The sequence below is a fragment of the Arachis hypogaea genome, chromosome 11 (assembly GCF_003086295.3).
Source record: "Arachis hypogaea cultivar Tifrunner chromosome 11, arahy.Tifrunner.gnm2.J5K5, whole genome shotgun sequence".
Lineage (NCBI taxonomy): Eukaryota > Viridiplantae > Streptophyta > Magnoliopsida > Fabales > Fabaceae > Arachis > Arachis hypogaea.
In genome coordinates this window covers 118,053,238-118,067,851 of record NC_092046.1, presented here as the reverse complement: position 1 = coordinate 118,067,851, position 14,614 = coordinate 118,053,238, and the positions used below count along the sequence as shown (strand labels likewise).

Sequence of the window (14,614 nt, the reverse complement as noted above, 5' to 3'; positions counted from 1 at the left end):
TGAAGTCCTTAATGAATCTCCTATAAAAACTTGCATGGCCAAGGAACGAACGGACTTTCCTCACAGAAGAGGGGTAAGGTAAATTAGAAATAACATCCACCTTTGCTGGATCTACAGAAATGCCAGTATTATACACAACATGTCCTAGTACAATACCTTGTTTTACCATAAGTGACATTTTTTAAAATTTAATACGAGGTTTGTACTGACACATCTATCTAATACTCTAGATAATCCTTCTAAGCAAAGGCTAAAGGAATCGCCATACACACTAAAATCATCCATAAAAACTTCCATACAGTCCTCAATAAGATCAGAGAAAAGACTCATCATGCACCTTTGAAAGGTAGCTGGTGCATTGCACAAGCCAAAGGGCATTCTCTTGTAAGCATAAGTCCCAAAAGGACATGTAAAAGTAGTCTTTTCCTGATCCTTAGGAGCTATATGAATCTGGAAATAACCTGTATAACCATCTAAAAAGCAATAATGTGATTTACCTGACAGGCGATCCAGCATTTGATCAATGAATGGAAGAGGATAGTGATCCTTACGAGTTGCTTGGTTGAGGCGTCTGTAATCAATGCAGACCCTCCAAGAGTTCTGTACTCTGGTTGCTATGAGCTCTCCATGCTCATTCTTCACTGTAGTGACGCCAGACTTCTTGGGCACCACTTGTACTGGGCTCATCCATTCACTGTCTGAGATGGGATAGATGATATCTACCTCCAGTAGTCTGGTCACTTCCTTCTTGACAACCTCTAAGATAGTGGGGTTCAGTCTTCTCTAGGGTTGACTTACAGGTCTTGCTCCCTCTTCTAAAAATATTCTGTGCTCACATACTTGAGGGCTGATGCCTACTATATCCGCCAAACTCCACCCAATTGCCTTCTTGTACCTCCTCAGCACACTGAGTAACTGCTCTTCTTGTTGAGAAGTGAGTTCCCTTGCAATGATAACTGGACACTTTTGCTTGTCCTCAAGGTAAGCATATTTGAGGTATGGAGGAAGGGGTTTCAACTCTAACTTCTGCTTATGGTCAGGCTCTGGATTGTCTGAAGCTGGTGAAAATGGCGAAGTGCCATCATTGTCGTTCAAGAGTGTCCCCACACTCGGACCTTGTCCTGTGTGCTTCTCTTCTAACTCCTCCTTGTGAACTTCGGCTACGGTTTCATCTATGATGTCACACTGGAAGATAGAATGATCTTCTGGAGGGTGCTTTATAACTCCATTCAGATTGAAACTTACTAATCGGCCATTTATTTCAAAAGAGTATGTTCCTGAAAAAGCATCCAATTTGAACTTTGATGTCTTCAGGAATGGTCTTCCAAGTAGGATTGATGATAGCTTCTCTGAGTCATTTTGGAGCATCTCCAGGATATAAAAATCAGTGGGGAATGTGAGTCCCTTAATGCCCACTAATACATCTTTAGCAACTCCAACCACTGTAATAATGCTTTTATCTGCTAACACAAAACGAGATGTCGGCCTTTTTTAGGGAGGGAGCCTCAAAATATCATATATAGACAAAGGCATTATACTCACACATGATCCTAAATCACACATGCAGTCAGAAATTATCACACCACCAATAGTACAATTAACCATACAAGGACCTGGGTCACTACACTTTTCAGGTAAACCTCCCATTAAAGCAGATATGGAACTACCTAAAGGAATAGTTTCTAATTCATTAATTTTATCTTTATGTATACATAAATCTTTTAGAAACTTTGCATATTTAGGTACCTGTTGAATAACATCAAATAGAGAAACAGTTATCTCAACCTTTTTGAATATCTCTACCATTTTTGGATCAGGTTCCAGCTGCTTCCCGGGCTTCCTTGCAAGTTGTGGAAATGGAATAGGAGTGGTGTCTTCTGCAGTGTCTGCGCCTTTTGATGCTTCCTCCTGTGGTTAAACTTCTTCTTTTTCAGCTATGTCCTGTATGTCTTCTTCCTCTTCAACATCTTCTATTTCCACTACCTCTTCAGCTGAGGTGTGTTCTGGTGGGCTTGGCTCCTCCTGGTTCCTCTCCTGCAGTGTGGTTCCGGACCTTAGGGTGATGGCATTAATGCCACCCTTGGGATTGGGTAATGGTTGAGAGGGAATTCCACTGGAGCTCAAAGGCTGGTTATTGGAGTTATTCATTGATCCAATCTGTGAGACAAGAGCTTGCAAAGTAGCGTTCAGACCATTTAGAGTGGCATTAATGTTATTTTCCATGGTCTGTTGTCTCCGATCAATAGATTGTAATAAGTCATCATTAGTAGATGAAGAAGGATAGGTAATTTGAGAGGTCTGCTGTTGGGTATTCTGTGGTCCTTGGGATTACCTCAAGTGAGGTGCTCTGTAAGACTGGTATTGGTTCTGTTGCCTGTTGTTGTTATTATTCCACCTCTGATTTTCCTGATTGTCTCTGCCTCCTCTGTTGTTGTTGTCCCTCCAATTCTAGTTAGAATTGTCCTGCCATCCATGGTTGTAATTGCCACTTTGATTGTACCCTTAGTTGGGGCGGTCATAGAAGTTATGAGTGGCTGCCACGGTGTTGTCTTCCTGCTGGAGCTGCGGACATTCATCAGTATAGTGGCTATAATCAGCACAGATTCCGCAAACTCTCTGTGGGACTAACTGTTGGTTTTGCTGTGGTGGATAAGGTTGAGCTTGCTAAACTTGTTGTTGATTTAATTGCATCTGCTTCAGCAAGTTGGTCATTTCACAGATACTCTGAGTTAGAGCAGCAGTCTCTCTGCTAGAGGATACTTCTGCAACGGCTTTTGAACGGCCTTGTTTCTGCCTGTGATTCTGAGTAGATTCAGCTAAGTCACTGATCAATTGCCATGCCTCATCAGTGGTCTTGTACTTTTTCATAGACCCATTGCTAGCACTTTCCAATGTGGTCTTATCTTGGGGACTCATGTCCTGTGTGACGTAACCGAGTAACACTATCCTGTCAATCATATGGTGGGGGCAAGCTTCCAGAAGATTATTGAAACGCTCCCAGTATTCATAGAGAGTCTCGGATTCATCTTGAACAATCATGGAAATATCTTTCCTCAGTTTATCAGTAACTTCAGCTGGAAAGAATTTTTCCAAGAATTCTCTTCTCAGTGTATCCCAATTGGATACAGTTGCTGCGGGTTGAGTGTAGTACCACTCTCTCGCCTTTCCCTCAAGAGAGAACGGGAAGGCTTTTAGCAAAATAAAAGTTTCATCCGCACCATCACGCCTGACAGTAGAACAGGCTGCTTGAAAATCTCTCAGGTGCTTGATAGGCTCTTGAGCAGGTAAGCCATGAAACTTGGGCATCAGATTGAGCAGCGCAGTCTTTATTTCAAAGTCTGTAGCCACCGCTGGGTGATGCGCTTAAAACGGTTGCATTGTAAAATTAGGGGCTCCAGCCTCCTGGATAGTAACTCTCCTAGGTGCTGCCATGTTACCTATACGTAAATCAACCGAATCAGTAGAACGGGGGCCGGTTTCTTCCTCAAATGACGTTTCAGATCCGCCCTCAGAGAGGACTAACCGACGCTGAGCTTGCCTTATTCTTGAAATAGTTCTTTCAATCTCAGGATCGAATACTGGCATGCTTGGATCAGGAAGTGAACGCGTCATCTAACGAAAGAAACAAGCAGCTCATAGTAGCAAAATAAAATAAAATGCAAATAAATAAAATCCAATCAATAACTTTAGCATTCTATTGCAACTCCCTGGCAACGGCGCCAAAAATTGACGTGGCAGAAATTGGCAAGTTAAGAATTGTTATAAGATATGCGTTGCAAGTATAGTTCTTAACTAACTAGGAATCCGCTTATCAATTTAGAAGGGTTGTCACAAAAATTAAAATTAAAATACTGGGAGTATGAATCCCAGGTCGTCTCCCAACGAGTTGCAGAAATGTGTGCTATTTTATTAATCAGATGTTTTCAAAAAGAGTTTGAGTTGAATAAGCAGGAAATTAAATTAAAGAAATTAAGTAATTTAAATAAAAGGCTTGACTGGGAGTAGATTAGTTGGAAGCCCTATTCTTGTTGCAGTACTCTCAAGATTAATTGATAATTGAAGGTTGTTCTGTTTAGTTATCCCTTACTAGGTAAGGGAAAGTCAAACAAGTTGGAATGCTATTTCTATTCACAAGTCCCAATCCGCTTACTTGGAAGGACTGGCGTTAGTGACCAGAGAGCAATCCAACAATAAACCCAATTACAATTTCTCTTTTGAGCATTCCAACTCAAGAGTTCCTTTCAATCAACTCCCCATCAAGTTAGGGAACTACTCGCTCATTGTGAATGTAGAACTCATAACATAGGAAAGGGAATTAAAGAAAGACATGATAAATAAAACTCAAAGGAATCAATTAAAAATAAAAATAACTCTTGTATTAATAAATTCTAAAATAATCCAATTGTGAAATTGAGTAAATTAAAGGACATGGAAGAGTAAAGCCAAGTAAAGAAAACGAACTAGAATGACGAAGTCTTGATGAGGTAATAACTCTTCTCAATATCCCAATGCAAAGAGCAATAGAAATAAAAATCCTAAGAACTATGAATGTGTAGAGAGAAAACCTAGAGGAGGAGTAAAACTAGATCTAAAAACTAAAAATTGTGTAGAGTGAATGTTGTTTTTCGTTTCTGCATGTTCTCTGGCTCTAGTTTGCTTTTCTGGGCCGAAAACTGGGTCAAAACAGGGCCCAAAATCACCCCCAGCGAATTCTGCAGATCGCGCATGTCACGCGATCGTGTCATTCATGCGGACGCGTCATTCGGCGTTTTGCTTTGCCACGCGGGCGCGTCGTCCACGCCTCCGCGTCACTTGTGCTATTCTAATCCGCGCAGTCGCATGAGCCATGCGGCCGCGTCACTGCGATTTCCTCTCTTTTGCGCGGTCGCGTGAGCCATGTGGCCGCGTCACTTCTCGCTGGTCATCTCATCAATTTCTTGTGTTTCTTCCATTTTTTGCAAGCTTCCTTTCCAATCTCCAATTCATTCATGCCCTGTAAAGCCTGAAACACTTAACACACAGATCACGGCATCGAATGGAATAAAGGAGAATTAAAATGCGTAATTAAAAGTCTCTAAGAAGCAAGTTTTTAATCATGTAATAATTTTAGGAAGGAAATATAAATGCATGCTAATCATATGAATAAGTGGGTAAAAATCATGATAAAACCACACAATTAAACACATTATAAACCATAAAATAGTGGTTTATCAAGCGCATTTGGACCATTTTCACTGAGAGGACGGATGGTAGCCATTGACAACGGTGATCCACCAACATACAGCTTGCCATGGAAGGAGCCTTGCGTGCGTGAAGAAGAAGACAGTAGGAAAGCAGAGATTTAGAAGACAGAGCACCTCCAAAACCTCAACCTGTTCTCCATTACTGCATAACAACTATTTATTTCATGTTTTTTTACTTTTTGCAATTAAAACTAAGAATCATTACTGATATCCTGACTAAGAATTACAAGATAACCATAGCTTGCTTCAAGCCGACAATCTCTGTGGGATCGACCCTTACTCACGTAAGGTATTACTTGGACGACCCAGTGCACTTGCTGGTTAGTTGTGCGGAATTGCAAAAGTGTGATTGTGACTTCGTGCACCAAGTTTTTGGCGCCGTTACCGGGGATTTTTTGAGTTTGGACAACTGACGGTTTATTTTGTTGCTTAGATTAGGAAAACTTTGATTTTTTTTGTTTAGAGTTACTAAATTTGAGTGTTTCATTATTGTTTTTGTTAAAATTTTTAAAATCCTTATTTCCTTTTTCTAGAATGTTTTCAAAAATTTTTAATAAATAAATAAAAACCAATAAACTAATAATTGAGTTTAGTTTCATATTTTAAGTTTGGTGTCAATTGCATGTTTTTATTTTTCTTTCAATTTTTTGAATTACATGTTCTTAGTTCTTTATTGATCTTCAAGTTGTTCTTGTTTATTTTCCTGGTTTGATCTTTAGTCTTTCTTGTTTTGTGTCTTTCCTTGTTTTTCTTGTGCATTTTCGAATTATTAGTGTCCAAAATATAAAAATTTTTAAGTTTGGTGTCCTTTGTGTCCTTATTTCCTTAAAAATTTTCAAAATTTGTTCTTGGTTTTCATCTTGACATTCAAAGTTTTCTTGTTTGTTTTCTTTGTTTTGATCTAAAAAATTCTAAGTTTGGTATCTTTTTATTGTTTTTCTCTTTCCTCAATAAATTCAAAATATCTTTTCCCTTTATTTTAATTGAATTTTCGATTTTTACTTTTAAAAATTCAGATTCTTATTTTAAATTTTTTATTTTATCTTATCTTAGTTTTAAAATTTCAAAATTCAAATCTTTTTCAAAACGAAAAAATCATATCTTTTTCAAAATCTTATCTTATTTTATTTCAAATTTCAATTTTCAATTTTCAAAATTTGAAAATCTTTTATAAATTTTTTCAAAATATTTTTCCTTTTAGACATAATTTTTGAAATTCTTGTCCTATTTCACTATTTTGATTGAAAAATTTTAAGTTTGGTGTTTTGTTGTTAAGAAAGTTTCAATCTTTAAAATTTTAAAATCATATCTTTTTCAAATCTTTTCTTTTATCTATTTAGTTTTTTTTTTTACAAATATCTTTAATTTTAAGACATATCTTTTTCAAAACTCCTTAACCACTTTCTCTCTCTTCAATTTTCGAAAATCATATCCAAAATTTTTCAAATATTTTTAATTAATTAGCCATTTTAGTATTCAAATTTTTTATTCATTTATGTTATTTATTTATTTTATTTTTTCTTTTAGTTTTCGAAACTTATATTTTATTTTCCAATTATTTTATTTCTTTCTTTTAATTCAGTTTATCTTTAATTGAATAAAATAAAAACAAAAAAATATATTTTAATTGCAATCCACATCATCTCCCTTTCTCCATTATGGACTTAAGTGGAAATGAACAGTCTAGAAGGACTCTGGGATCATATGCTAACCCCACTACTGCTGCATATGGGAGTAGTATCTGTATACCCCCATAAGAGCCAGCAGTTTTGAGCTAAACCCTCAGCTCATTATCATGGTGCAGCAAAATTGCCAGTATTCCAGTCTTCCACAGGAAGAACCTACTGAGTTTCTGGCATAGCTCTTACAAATTGCTGACACAGTACGTGATAAAGAAGTAGATCAGGATGTCTACAGATTATTATTGTTTCCATTTGCTGTAAAAGATCAAGCTAAGAGGTGGTTAAATAACCAACCCACAGCAAGCATAAGAACATGGAAACAGTTATCAGACAAATTCCTAAATCACTATTTCCCTCCAAAAAGGATGACACAGCTAAGGCTGGATATTCAAGGCTTTAAACAAGGGGATAATGAATCTCTTTATAATGCCTGGGAGAGGTACATAGAGATGCTAAGAAAATGCCCCTCTGAAATGTTTTCAGAACGGGTGCAGTTAGACATCTTTTACTATGGGCTTATAGAAAAGGCCCAGATGTCTCTAGACCACTCAGCTGGTGAATCTATACATATGAGAAAGACAATTGAAGAGGCTCAAGAGCCCATTGATACAGTTGCCAGAAATCAGCACCTGTACTCAAGTAGTGAGACCTCCATGAAAGAAGAGGCTGAGGCAGTATCCACTGAACTTAGTCCTCCAGAACAAATTGCTGAACTCAATCAGCAACTATTTTCTATAACAAACAGTTAGCAGAATTTAAAGAGATGCTGCAAGAAACCAAAGATGCTAACCAGAATATGGAAAAATAATTGAATCAGACAAGACAGCAGTTATCTAAACAGATAATAGAAGAGTGCCAAGATGTTCTTTTAAGGAGTGGGAAGACATTGAATGTTTCAACTCAAGGCAGCAAAAAGCCAAGAAAGGAACAGCTGACAAAGGATGACCAAATCACTGCCCAAAATCCCTCTGAGGACAATAAGAGCCCAGAGAGGAAGGATTCTGGTGTTCAAACGCCAGAAAAGTGTAAGAAATTGGCGTTGAACGCCCAGTGGATAGCCAAGTCTGGCGTCCAAACGCCAGAAAAGGGTGGCAATCTGGCGTAAACGCTCATATAGCACCCAATTCTGGCGTTCAAACGCCAATGGGGGATCAGACACCTGCAAGTGCTGATAACAACCCCCTTAGGCAGGCTTCTCCAACCACTTCTGTAGGAAGTAAACTTGCAGCAACTAAGGTTGAAGAATATAAAGCCAAGATGCCTTATCCTCAGAAACTCCGCCAAACGGAACAGGATAAAGAATTTGCCCGCTTTGCAGATGGTGCATGAAATTGTGATCTCAGGCAACGGCGCCAAAAACTCTGTACGCACGTCTTAATAAATCGTTTTTCATTCACAACTTCGATACAACTAACCAGCAAGTGCACTGGGTCGTCCAAGTAATAAAACCTTACGTGAGTAAGGGTCGATCCCACGGAGATTGTTGGTATGAAGCAAGCTATGGTCATCTTGTAAATCTCAGTCAGGCGGATAATAATTTATTATGGAGTTTTCGAAAATTAATAATAAATAAACAGAAAATAAAGATAGAAATACTTATGTATATCATTGGTGAGAATTTCAGATACGTGTATGGAGATGCGTTCATTCCTCTGAACTTCTGCCTTCCTACTATCTTCATCCAATCAGTCTTACTCCTTTCCATGGCTGGCTTTATGTAAGGACATCACCATTGTCAATGGCTACTTTTCATCCTCTCTGGAAAATGGTCCGATGCGCTGTCACTGCATGGCTAATCGTCTGGAGGCATCACCGTGGTCAATGGCTGTATCCTATCCTCTTGTGAAAATAGTCCAAATGCTCTGTCACAGTATGGCTAATCATCTGAGGTTCTCGATCATACTGGAATAGGATTCACCCTCCTTTTGCGTCTGTCACTACGCCCAGCACTCGCGAGTTTGAAGTCCGTCACAGTCATTCAATCCCAGAATCCTACTCGGAATACCACAGACAAGGTTTAGACTTTCCGGATTCTCATGAATGCCGCCATCAATCTAGCTTATACCACGAAGATTCTGATTAAGAGATCCAAGAGATAATCATCCAATCTAAGGTGGAACGGAGGTGGTTGTCAGGCACGCGTTCGTGGGGGAATGATGATGATTGTCACGTTCATCACATTCATGTTGAAGTGTGAATGAATATCTTAGAAGCAGAATAAGTTGAATTGAATAGAAAAACAGTAGTACTTTGCATTAATTCATGAGGAACAGCAGAGCTCCACACCTTAATCTATGGAGTGTAGAAACTCTACCGTTGAAAATACATAAGTGAAAGGTCCAGGCATGGCCGAATGGCCAGCCCCCAAAACATGATCACTATGATCCTAAGATGAACTAAAAATCATAAGATGTCTAATACAATAGTAAAAAGTCCTATTTATACTAAACTAGTTACTAGGATTTACAGAAGTAAGTAATTGATGCATAAATCCACTTCCGGGGCCCACTTGGTGTGTGCTTGGGCTGAGCTTTAGCTTTCCATGTGCAGAGGCTTCTTTTGGAGTTGAACGCCAGTTTGTAACGTATTTCTGGCGTTCAACTCTGGCTTGTGACGTGTTTCTGGCGTTTAACTCCAGACTGCAGCGTAGAACTAGCGTTCAACGCCATTTTTCGTCATCTAAACTCGGCCAAAGTATGGACTATTATATATTGCTGGAAAGCCCTGGATGTCTACTTTCCAACGCAATTGGAATCGCGCCATTTTGATTTCTGTAGCTCCAGAAAATCCACTTTGAGTGCAGGGAGGTCAGAATCCAACAACATCAGCAGTCGTTCTTCAACCTCTGAATCTGATTTTTGCTCAAGTCCCTTAATTTCAGCCAGAAAATACCTGAAATCATAGAAAAACACACAAACTCATAGTAAAGTCCAGAAATGTGAATTTAACATAAAACTAATAAAAACATCCCTAAAAGCAACTAGATTCTACTAAAAACATACTAAAAACAATGCCAAAAAGCGTATAAATTATCCGCTCATCACAACACCAAACTTAAATTGTTGCTTGTCCCCAAGCAACTGAAAATCAAATAGGATAAAAAGAAGAGAATATACTATAAATTCCAAACTATCAATGAAACATAGCTCCAATCAGATGAGCGGGACTTGTAGCTTTTTGCCTCTTGAATAGTTTTGGCATCTCACTTTATCCATTGAGGTTCAGAATGATTGGCATCTATTAGGAACTCAGAGTTCGGATAGTGTTATTGATTCTCCTAGTTCAGTATATTGATTCTTGAACACAGCTACTTTATGAGTCATGGCCGTGGCCCTAAGCACTTTGTTTTCCAGTATTACCACATGATACATAAATGCCACAGACACATAATTGGGTGAACCTTTTCAGATTGTGACTCAGCTTTGCTAAAGTCCCCAATTAGAGGTGTCCAGGGTTCTTAAGCACACTCTTCTTTTGCTTTGGACCTTGACTTTAACCACTCAGTCTCAAGTTTTCACTTGACACCTACACGCCACAAGCACATGGTTAGGGACGGCTTGGTTTAGCCGCTTAGGCCAGGATTTTATTCCTTTAGGCCCTCCTATCCACTGATGCTCAAAGCCTTGGGATCTTTTTTATTACCCTTGCCTTTTGGTTTTAAGGGCTATTGGCTTTTTGCTCTTGCCTTTTGGTTTTAAGAGGTTTTGGCTTTTTCTGCTTGCTTTTTCTTTCTTTTTTTTTTTGCTTTTTTTTTTCTGCAAGCTTTGTTCTTTGCTGCTTTTTCTTGCTTCAAGAATCATTTTTATGATTTTTCAGATTATCAAATAACATGTCTCCTTGTCATCATTCTTTCAAGAGCCAACATATTTAACATTCTTAAACAACAACTTCAAAAGACATATGCATTGTTCAAGCATTCATTCAGAAAACAAAAAGTATTGTCACCACATCAATATAATTAAACTAATTTCAAGGATAAATTCGAAACTCATGTACTTCTTGTTCTTTTGAATTAAACCATTTTTCATTTAAGAGAGGTGATGGATTCATATTCACTTACTTTAAGGCATAGACACTTAGACACTAATGATCATGTAGTAAGACACAAATATAAATAAACATAAAGCTCAAAAATCGAAAAACAGAAATAAATAGACAAGGAGATTAAGGAATGAGTCCACCTTAGTGAGGATGGCGTCTTTCTCTTCTTGAAGAACCAATGGTGCTTTTGAGCTCCTCTATGTCTCTTCCTTGTCTTTGTTGCTCCTCCTTAGTGATTCTTGGTATTTCTATCCTCAGTTGCTCCCAATAATTATGTGGAGGAAAATGTACCCCTGAGGTATCTCAGGGATCTCTTGATTTGCAGTTAAATGTTCTACCACTGAGCTATGGAAGCTTTTGTCTTCCCTTTTTTCTTCTTTTTCTCTCTTTTTTTTTGAGGTTTCTCTGGCCTTAGGTACCATCAATGGTTATGGAAAAATAAAAAGCTTATGCTTTTACCACACCAAACTTAGAATTTTGCTCGCCCTCGAGCAAGAGAAGAAAGAATAGATGAAGAAGAAGATGTGGAAGAATCTAGGATTATGAGGAGGGAAGGTGGGGATTCTGTGGGGTCCACAGATCCTGAGATGATCCTGTGAGGTCCACAGATCTTGAGGTGTCAAGGATTTACATCCCTGCACCAATTAGGCATGTAAAATGCCTTTGCATGCAATTCTGGCGTTTAAACGCCGAACTGATGCTTGTTCTGGGCGTTCAACGCCCAGATGCAGCATATTTCTGGTGTTGAACGCCAGCTTCATGCTTATTTCTGGCGTTCAGCGCCAGCTCCATGCTTTGTTCTGGCGTTGAACGCCAAACAGATGCTCCTTACTGGCGTTTGAACGCCAGTGAACTCCTCCTCCAGGGTGTGCTGTTTTTTTTATGCTGTTTTTGATTTTTCTTCAATTTTTTTCAGTTGTTTTTTTGACTCCACATGATCATGAACCTATGAAGACATATAACTAATAAAAAATATAATTAGATAAATAAAAATTAGATTGCCTCCCAACAAGCGCTTCTTTAATGTCAATAGCTTGACAGTGGGCTCTCATGGAGCCTCACAGATGTTCAGAGCATTGTTGAGACTCCCCAACACCAAACTTAAAGTTTGGATATGGGAGTTCAACACCAAACTTAGAATTTGGTTATGGCCTCCCAACACCAAACTTAGAGTTTGACTGTGGGGGCTCTAGTTGACTCTGTTTTGAGAGAAGCTTACTGTGCCTCTTTCCCATGTTTACAGAAGGATGTCCTTGAGTTTTAAACTCAAGGGAGTCCTCATTCAATTGAAGGACTAATTCACCTCTGTCAACATCAATCACAGCTCTTGCTGTGGCTAGGAAGGGTCTTCTAAGGATGATGGATTCATCCTCATCCTTCCCAGTATCTAGGACTATGAAATCAGCAGGGATGTAAAGGCCTTCAACCTTTACTAACACGTCCTCTACTTGATCATAAGCCTGTTTTCTTGAATTGTCTGCCATCTCTAATGAGATTTAAGCAGCTTGCACCCCAAAGATTCCCAGTTTCTCTATTACAGAGAGGGGCATGAGGTTTATCCCTGAACCAAGGTCACAGAGAGCCTTTTCAAAGGTCATGGTGCCTATGGTACAAGGTATTAAGAACTTTCCAGGATCCTGTTTCTTCTGAGGCAATGTCAGTTGATCCAGATCACTCAGTTCATTGGTGAACAAGGGAGGTTCATCTTCCCAAGTCTCAATACTAAATAATTTGGCATTCAGCTTCATGATTGCACCAAGGTACTTGGTAACTTGCTCCTTAGTAACATCCTCATTCTCTTCAGAAGAGGAATACTCATCAGAGCTCATGAATGGCATAAGGAGGTTTAATGGAATCTCTATGGTCTCTAGTTGAGCCTCAGATTCCTTTGGTTCCTCAAAGAGAAACTCCTTATTGATCACTAGACGTCCCAGGAGGTCTTCCTCACTGGGATTCACGTCCTCTCCCTCCTTTACAGGTTCGGCCATGGTGATCAATTCAACGGCCTTGCACTCTCCTTTTGGATTTTCTTCTGTATTGCTTGGGAGAGTACTAGGAGGGATTTCAGTGATCCTTTTACTCAGCTGGCCCACTTGTGCTTCCAAATTTCTAATGGAGGACCTTGTTTCATTCATGAAACTCACAGTGGCCTTAGATAGATCAGAGACTAAGTTTGCTAAATTAGAGGTATTTTGTTCAGAGTTCTCTGTCTGTTGCTGAGTGGATGATGGAAAAGATTTACTATTGTTAAACCTATTTCTTCCACCATTATTGAAGCCTTGTTGAGGCTTTTGATCCTTCCATGAGAGATTTGGGTGATTTCTCCATGAGGGATTATAGGTGTTTCCATATGGTTCACCCATGTAATTCACCTCTGCTATTGCAGGGTTTTCAGGATCATAGGCCTCTTCTTCAGAAGGCACCTCTTGAGTACTGTTGGATGCAGCTTGCATTCCATTCAGACTCTGAGAAATTATATTGACTTGTTGAGTCAATATTTTGTTCTGAGCCAATATGGCATTCAGAGTATCAATTTCAAGAACTCCCTTCCTTATAGGCGTCCCATTATTCATAGGATTCCTTTCAGAAGTGTACATGAACTGGTTATTAGCAACCATGTCAATGAGTTCTTGAGCTTCTGCAGGCGTTTTCTTTAGGTGAATGGATCCACCTGCAGAAGTATCCAATGACATCTTAGCTAATTCAGACAGACCATCATAGAATATATCCAGGATGGTCCATTCTGAAAGCATGTCAGAAGGACACTTTTTGGTCAGTTGCTTGTATCTCTCCCAAGCTTCATAGAGGGATTTACCTTCTTTCTGTCTGAAGGTTTGAACATCCACTCTAAGCTTGCTCAGCTTTTGAGGAGGAAAGAACTTGGCTAAGAAAGCCGTGACCAGCTTATCCCAAGAGTTCAGGCTATCTTTGGGTTGAGAGTCCAACCACACTCTAGCTCTGTCTCTTACAGCAAAAGGGAAAAGCATGAGCCTGTAGACTTCAGGATCTACTCCATTAGTCTTAACAGTATCACAGATCTGCAAGAATTCAGTTAAGAATTGAAAAGGATCTTCAGATGGAAGTCCATGAAACTTGCAGTTCTGCTGCATCAGAGAAACTAATTGAGGTTTCAGCTCAAAGTTGTTTGCTCCAATGGTAGGGATGGAGATGCTTCTTCCATGTAAATTGGAATTAGGTGCAGTAAAGTTGGTGCACGAATTATGAATCACACTTTTCACAACTCGTACCATTGACCAGCAAGTGCACTGGGTCGTCCAAGTAATACCTCACGTGAGTAAGGGTCGAATCCCACGGAGATTGTTGGTTTGAAGCAATCTATGGTTATCTTGTAAATCTTAGTCAGGAAGTCAATTATGTTTATCAGTTGAATTGCAAATAAACAATAGAGCATGGATTAAAGGTTACTTGTTATGCAGTAATGGAGAATATGTTGGAGTTTTGGAGATGCTTTGTCTTCTGAATCTCTGCTTTCCTCTGTCTTCTTGTTCATGCACGCACGTCCTCCTATGGCAAGCTGTGTGTTGGTGGATCACCGTTGTCAATGGCTACCTTCCATCCTTCCAGTGAAAACTACGCTCACGCGCTCTGTCACAGCACGGCTAATCACCGGTTGGTTCTTGATCCGGT

At 39.2% G+C, this 14,614-nt stretch overlaps 2 non-coding genes across 2 annotated transcripts; both read left to right on the top strand.

Moving 5' to 3' along the window:
* The first annotated feature begins 2,952 nt into the window (after positions 1 to 2,952).
* Positions 2,953 to 3,060, top strand: LOC112725466 (small nucleolar RNA R71). The gene has a single exon (XR_003164573.1). It is a non-coding gene; the product is annotated as a small nucleolar RNA R71 (small nucleolar RNA).
* Positions 3,061 to 13,713: 10,653 nt separating this feature from the next.
* LOC112725676 (small nucleolar RNA R71) lies at positions 13,714 to 13,821 on the top strand. The gene has a single exon (XR_003164768.1). It is a non-coding gene; the product is annotated as a small nucleolar RNA R71 (small nucleolar RNA).
* The last annotated feature ends 793 nt before the right edge of the window (positions 13,822 to 14,614 follow it).